The 7,500-nt window shown below is 31.2% G+C and overlaps 1 protein-coding gene across 1 annotated transcript in view; it reads left to right on the forward strand.

The window, feature by feature from the left end:
- Nucleotides 1-7,500, forward strand: part of LOC135195868 (proline-rich protein 2-like) — a 38,680-nt gene that overhangs the window by 1,155 nt on the left and 30,025 nt on the right. The gene's annotated exons all lie outside the window — the stretch shown is intronic.

Below are 7,500 nucleotides of genomic sequence, written 5' to 3' on the forward strand. Positions count from 1 at the left end.
CGACGTTGTTGGGCTGGGGGTTATTTGATCGTAAGTTCTGGAATAATTATCCAAACTGTATTTACGACATAGACGGAAAGCAATATTACAGAAGAGAGGGATATGTCAACGTATTAAAAGGAACGGATACATACTTACACACAGACACAGACTGACTATTATTCCAATTAGAACATACATATTATGTATGTATGTATATGTAATATAAGATTATATATATATATATAATATATATATATTATATATATAGATATATAATATATATATATTAAAGCACATAAAGCTATATGACGATAAATTACTATTATTCCAATTAGAACATACATACATATATACATACATACATACATATGTATGTATGTATATATGTATGTTTTAATTGGAATAATAATAATTTTTCGTCATATAGCTTTATGTGCTTTTTTTTTATCTAAAGCAACCTTTTTACATTGGCTGCCATTTTGGTAATTAAAAATCGGAACTAATTCTGTGTAATTTGCATTATCATTAGTTTTAACAAATAGAATATCCGTTTTAATGTGCTGTGCGAAACATTTCAGGATACCTACCTTTTTTTTTAATACTACCTACAATTTTCCAAAATGTATTGCTTTGTTAGCCATTTATTTACTTGTCATGTCTTCTGGAAATTCAAAATGATGTTAACATCCTCATACCAAGATAGTGTTTTCTTATGTAATATTTTCTATATACTCTGACAAGATCTTATACACTGCCGTTAGTTAATCAATAATGATTGACAAGGAAGTGGAAGGTAAATATTGAGAATATCTGTCTGTTTTAATCTGATATAATGTTTTCCTTAATTGCTGGACCAAACAGGGTTTTCAAAAATAGCTTTTACGTGATATCAAATAATTTTTTGAAGTCTACAATATTTTTACTTATTTTGATTTAAGTAAGAATAGTTATGATTGTTTAATTTTTCATCGGAAATTTCATATTCTGTCATATTGCATGTTTGAATTTTAGATAATCTAATGCAAAATCTGCTACAATACTTATACGCTGGATTTTCTAATGGAATATAAACCATTTTCGTCAGTACCTGTAAATACTGGAAATTCCACGGACATGTGTTACGTCATCCCAACATTTCTTAAAATATTCTAGAAAAATAGATAGTTAGATTGATAAATCCGCAGGTAAAGTAGGACACGCCGGAAATATTGTATGAAACACATCTATTATAGAGAAAATGTTGAACGACAATGAGGGAAATTTTTTTTTTTTTTTTTTTTTTTTTTTTTTAAAGAATACTTTTGTTTTCAAATGTAGGCACAAGGATATTCTCGTCTATTACTTTTTCTGCTGAATACAGTGAGAAATCTGAAAGAACACGAGAGAAACGTATGACTGAAATAAGAAGTATGAGATTAAGATGCATTTTAGACCAGTTATTACAAGGTATTCGAATTTTAAATTATTTAATGATTATTAGCATAGCTTTCTTGAAAGATGGAATGAACACTGTAAAAGCTGGTTTATGTTCATAAATCTGTAAGTCTATATTTTTTAGAATAAAATATGGTTACGGATTACGCATGTGCTGGTTAACAAAATAGTAAAATCTCGCTTTGGGAACATTCGGCATTTAACAATTTCTGTAAAATAAGAGAAAAAGGTTTCTTAATTAGATGTGGTGAAAATATATATTTCCGTGTGGAGAGAAAATTTCTGTGAAATTGCTGAAACCGAGAAAAACCAAACTAAATTCAGACTGAAAAATAGGAATTTAGTTCGCGTGAACGTGATTCTAGAAATTAGTGTAAAAATTTTTTTAGAATAAGCCTCAACCAGTTATTAATTCAAGATACAACATCTCGTGGAATTTTACAGTACGATATTGAATCAATTTCATCATGCCTAGTAATTGCTAATATTCGGAAATCATCAATGTTATTTTTTTTCCTGAGAATTTCTGTCCTCTTATGAATTTAAAATTAATGTTTTACATGAAAAAATGATCAAATCTCCCATCCTTTTCCATTCTTTTTTTTACATATATATACATGCAAATGACATTTACCACATTTACATAATACGTATACGATTACTGATTATAGAGAAGCCAACATGAATATTTCCCAGATATTGAATTGTATATCAAAGGAATTAGAAAAATTTATCTCTGTAATTCTCGCTCGCTTGAATACTTTTTTTTCTGCAGTTTTCAAATTTATAACTACTATATTATACTTTGTATTTTTTCAAATTTTCTTTGTTGAACTGAATAAATTTACTGTAACATTGTAGCTTATGAAAAAAAGTAATTGTACAGAAAATCATTATATTACTGTGGCTGACGTAATATACAGAAAGAAGGATAAATAAAACTGGAGAATAAAGAAAAACAAAAACATGAAAAAAATACCGAAAAATTGAAATTAAATAAAGATAATTGGAACATTTTTAAGTCATGATCTAGATACTGGTCATATTTTAATTTCATTGTCAATCACAATTCTTAACTGTATAAAGACTACTTATAACATTATGATAACTTTTATGAAAACTAAAGAAATATCAGCAATATCTTATGATTGTTTTATGAAATCAGATGTCCATACCTGAAAAGCTATGTGCATACTACACATACGATATATTTGTATGTTGCAAGTGCTTTTAAGTTTTAAAAGTATGAATTATGGACTATTTCATAATGGTGCATGAACTGATATAAAATATACATAACAATAGTAAGAAATATTAGTTTAGGGGGAAATTTAAAAGTTAATATGACATATTGGAGTCTATTGAATTCAAAGTTATGAAAAAAACTGCTAAGATCAGAAAGACCATAACACGTAAAGCAGAACTGCTCGTTGTTCATTCTGCAAGTTCGATCCGGCCTGTGTTTAATGGGTGACCACCCCCTGATCATTAGTCCATTCCATGCAGATTTTTTCTTGGTCAACTGCAGCCGTGCGTGAAACGAGCTTCGCGAATTCCAATTACTTGGAACCTTAAAGATGTCGTGTCCCTCCCTAGCGCACAATTGTAAAAGGATTAAAAGCTGAGATAGAATGCAAGTAAAGTAGTAGGGGTATGTACTACATGTACAATTAATACTGAATTTTCCTTAAGTATATATAACTTAAATATAGATCTGGTACATGGAAAAACTGAATGCACTGAAATAATACTGAGATTTCTAGCAAATAGATTTATGAATAATTTTAACTTGTCATAATACAAAAAGAAAATATATTAATTAAAAGAAAAATTAAGGGGAGCTAAGAGGTACTAAAAATGACTCCGAGATTTTGCCAAATAAGACCAAACTTATTAAAAGCATATTTTAAATGGCTGAATTTTATGTCAATCCTCAAAAAAAAAAGAAAAAAAAGTAAAGAAAGAAAATAAAGTGGTCCTCTTGTGGAGGCGTCTTGTTATTTCTGAATTCCAGCGATTCAGAAATAGGTTTCATGTCACAAATAACCAATATCATTTCCAGGAACCTTGCGTTAAATTATTGATGCTATAAACGATATCATGAACTAGCTTGTCTTCATTTAAAGAGTAACTTCTGTAACAAATGGCCTCCTTTGCCATGTTGGTGTAAAGGGGCCAGAAGAGGTCATTTGTAGCGTAGGAGTCAAGAGGAGATATTTATCAGGTCTTTCAATTTCCTGCCCCGACGCTCTCTCCAACAATTAATTACTCCGACACAGTGTGGTCCTTTGTGGGGAGAGGCTTCAACGAGATGACCACGTTTTTCTCTTTCTTTACTTTCTTTTTCTTCGAAGATGAGCATAATCAAATCTAGCCATTTAAAATATGCGTTTAATAGGAATGGTCTTATTTGGTCAAATCTCGTGGGCATTTTTAGTAGCTTTTAGCTCCCTTAATTTTTCTTTTGTTGAATTAATTTTTTTTTGGGGGGGCGTGGGGGTTGGTATCATGCCACGTTAAAATTATTCATGAATCTATTTACATGAAATTTCAGTATTATTTCAGCGCATTCAGTTTTTCTATGAACGAAATCTATATTTCAGTTATATATACACAAGGAAAATTCAATATTAATCGTACATCTAATACTATACCCCTTGACAATAGTGCTATAGGGACACTACATCTTATACATAATATATATATATATATATATATATATATATATATATATATATATATATATATATATATATATACTACACTTATTAGTTTATGGTGTTTACATATACTGCCGGTTTTGTTTTAGTTTATGAAAATAAATACCTTTTTGGAATGCGGATTCTGGCTTAATAGTATAGTATTTCCTTTCCTTTATGAATCAAGTAAGTTGTTATAGAATAACTGTCGTCTCGAAGCTGTTTCCCAATAGACCCACATCGGTCTGCCATTAGGTTTTGATTTGGAACTAAGATAACAAAACGATTGAAAGGACTTTTATATACAGCAGATAGTAGCTTGCTATTGTTCAAACTCTAAAGGGAAAACCTGACGAATAAGGTATTAGGAAAGCTATTTGAATGTTGATTGGAAGATTGCTTACATAACTTTTTTCCTCTTATCTCTTATATAAAGATTGATTAATGTTGCCCTTTTACGTGCGTCTCCTGCCTAAGTGTAGTGTTTTATTTACATGGGAAAGTTTAAAATCCTTCGTAAAATATGTTTCATGCTTTCATTCTTAAGTGAATTGGAAGCATAATAGTGAAGACGTGAGAACAAGTCTGACAATTAAACGAACACCACTGAGCAATTAATGTAAATATTCCTTTTCCTCTGCTCAGCTGACTGGAATTTTGTGAGGCAGAGACAGAGACATCGTTAGATCTTGGCATCTCATTTCGGATTAAATTATCATCTCGGCTAAGCTCAGCTCAAAACTTGGCCCGAACCAGTTCCTTATCTCCCAGGCTTGCACAGAATCTCTAAGCTTGCTTGTTCTGTCATCCATTACATAGCATTATTTCATTCCAGCAAATAGACCATTCATCCGTGGTATTTTTTTCGTTTTTGTTGAGAGAGAGAGAGAGAGAGAGAGAGAGAGAGAGAGAGAGAGAGAGATAGTATGTTTTACGTTTCCATTAAAGATAGAAGTGAATTAGAAGAGAGAGTCGTATTTGATAACCACACAAAACGAAAAATGAGAAAAAATATCATTTGCTTCGTTGATGGATTCTAGGAATAGAAAATGAAAAGCATGGCGGAAAACTGATATGTTTAAATAAAGCAGGATTTTCATTGGCATGTTCAGACCTGAAACAAGATGAAAATGTAAGCTAATAATACTTATATACCACGTTTCTAGAAGTTTGTACTGACGTTCTCCGGGATACAACTTGAAAACATTATACATCCTAATCCAGCAATATGCACTTCTTCTTCCTTTAGATAGGATTCCGGCGAGCCAAAATAATTGATAGTGATTTTGAAAGTGCCATTTGACGAGATTCTCCTGACGGGGGACGAAGAGATAGGCTCCCTCCGAGGTCTGTGAATAAGTGAATGGATGCGTGCTCGGGGCTCATCTCGTTTATGTCATGAGGTAAAAGGGGATATATTCATGCATCAAACAGTTTATTAAACTCAGCCGATGCAGGCAACTTTCTATTTAAAAACCGTTCAGGGAGTAAGTGATGGTCCATGCAAGCGAACGGTTGGTAAAATTTAGGCTCGTCTTTAGAGATGGCTTCTAATATGAAGCAAGTCATATTGAAAGTTGCTAAATTACAGTGTTTGTAAAAGTCTTTTTTTCTCGTTTTTTTTCTCGTTTTTTTTTTTTTTTTTTTTTTAACTTTTGACTGTCATTATTATTATGTACATTACAGCGTCACTGTCATTTGGTCGGAGGGACTAGGTTGGGTTAAGCGACGGTTTAAAATGACAGGGACCAGAGAAACATCGTCATGAGCGTTTTTATAGACTTGCTTTAAACAGGTATAAGTGAAAGAATTTCACACAATTTATTGGTTTTAAAAGGTATAAAGGGTACTTCACCAGTACATAACATAATACTAAATTAGATTTATCATTATGAAAAAAATTTAAATGATTCATTTAAAGTGATGTTATTAGACTAAGAATTCTCTCTCTCTCCTCTCTCTCTCTCGTTCCTCTCTCTCTCTCTCTACATACTAGCAAACTAATACGAAGTTAGAAAATTACTTTTCCATAATATTTTCGTACCTTATCACTCCAATTTATTTTTGGCATTTAAGAAAATTTCTAGCTTTGTTGTTGTTATTATTATTATTATTATTATTATTATTATTATTATTATTATTATTATTATTATTATTATTATTATTATTATTATTATTATTATTATTCCTATATGTTTTGATAATTATAGGAACAGCAAACTAGTAATAAACTGTTTACTCATTAACAATATCGTAGAAACGACTCTGTTTTCGATTATTATTGAAATAAGCGCTATTTTTAGAAAACTAGCACCGAATCGGTATTTGGGCTTTCATGGAATACAATATTAAACAAACTCCAGCAACACAATCTAATAAGCTTAAGAATGTCCCGAAATGTTGAAACCACCGAGAACGATCCCCGCAAAGCGCTTAAAGTAAAACGAACATTAGAGAAAAAAAATTCTGTCAGGTGTAAAATTTTTTTTTTCTTCATATAGGACTGATATGTTAGCAGAACAGAAATAGAAAACAGATTGAATATGGAAAGCAAATCGTGAAAAAATAAGATAAATTAAACAGCGTTTACCGTACTTGATCAAGGATATCTCATGATTTTTATCTATGTTAATAGTAACATCAAAATGTATAAAATTATTGCAATTATTAACTCAGTGCAATATAATCAAAATCAGGAAACTTCTGAAGGCAAGAGACAAAATTGTTTTGTCCTCAAGGAACTAAATTGATAGAAATTGGCAATCACATTGAATTTACTTTCAAAAATTGTTTCATATTTGGATGTGAATTCTAGCCTATACTTCCAATTCCAGCAACCTATCGCCTTTCACAAAAATTCTTATTCAGACCACACATATGAAAAAAATAATATAACAGCTTTCAAGTCCTGGGTAAATCCTATCCAAGGGAATAACGTTTCCATATCTCGAAGATCATAAGGAGATAAAAAACAAGCCGTTTTTTGCTCATCGTTAAGTGTAGAACATTGGGCAGAGGCCAAAGTTATCATAATACAGATTGTGGTATTCTTGCGAAATGTGCGTTTGGATCCAGGCCAGATAATACTCTAAGATCTGCTACAATAGTTCTTATACAGTTACCAAACGTTCTAGAAACTCTAGGAGGAGTAACTCAAGATAGTTCCGTGGTAAAGGAAAAAAAGATAAACAGTTCCTATTAGGGGATAAAGGAATTAAGTCCAGATCAGTAGCAAAGTATACTGTGTTAATTACACATACATTATGCCAGTATTCTGATGAAACCTCTTATTTAATTTAAACAGGATGAACGGCCCACTAGCATTAGAGGCCAAATATATAGCCAGGGACTTTCTGTGTCGTATTCAGATAAGACAGGCAATTCA

This window comes from Macrobrachium nipponense, chromosome 23 (assembly GCF_015104395.2).
Source record: "Macrobrachium nipponense isolate FS-2020 chromosome 23, ASM1510439v2, whole genome shotgun sequence".
Classification (NCBI taxonomy): Eukaryota; Metazoa; Arthropoda; class Malacostraca; order Decapoda; family Palaemonidae; genus Macrobrachium; species Macrobrachium nipponense.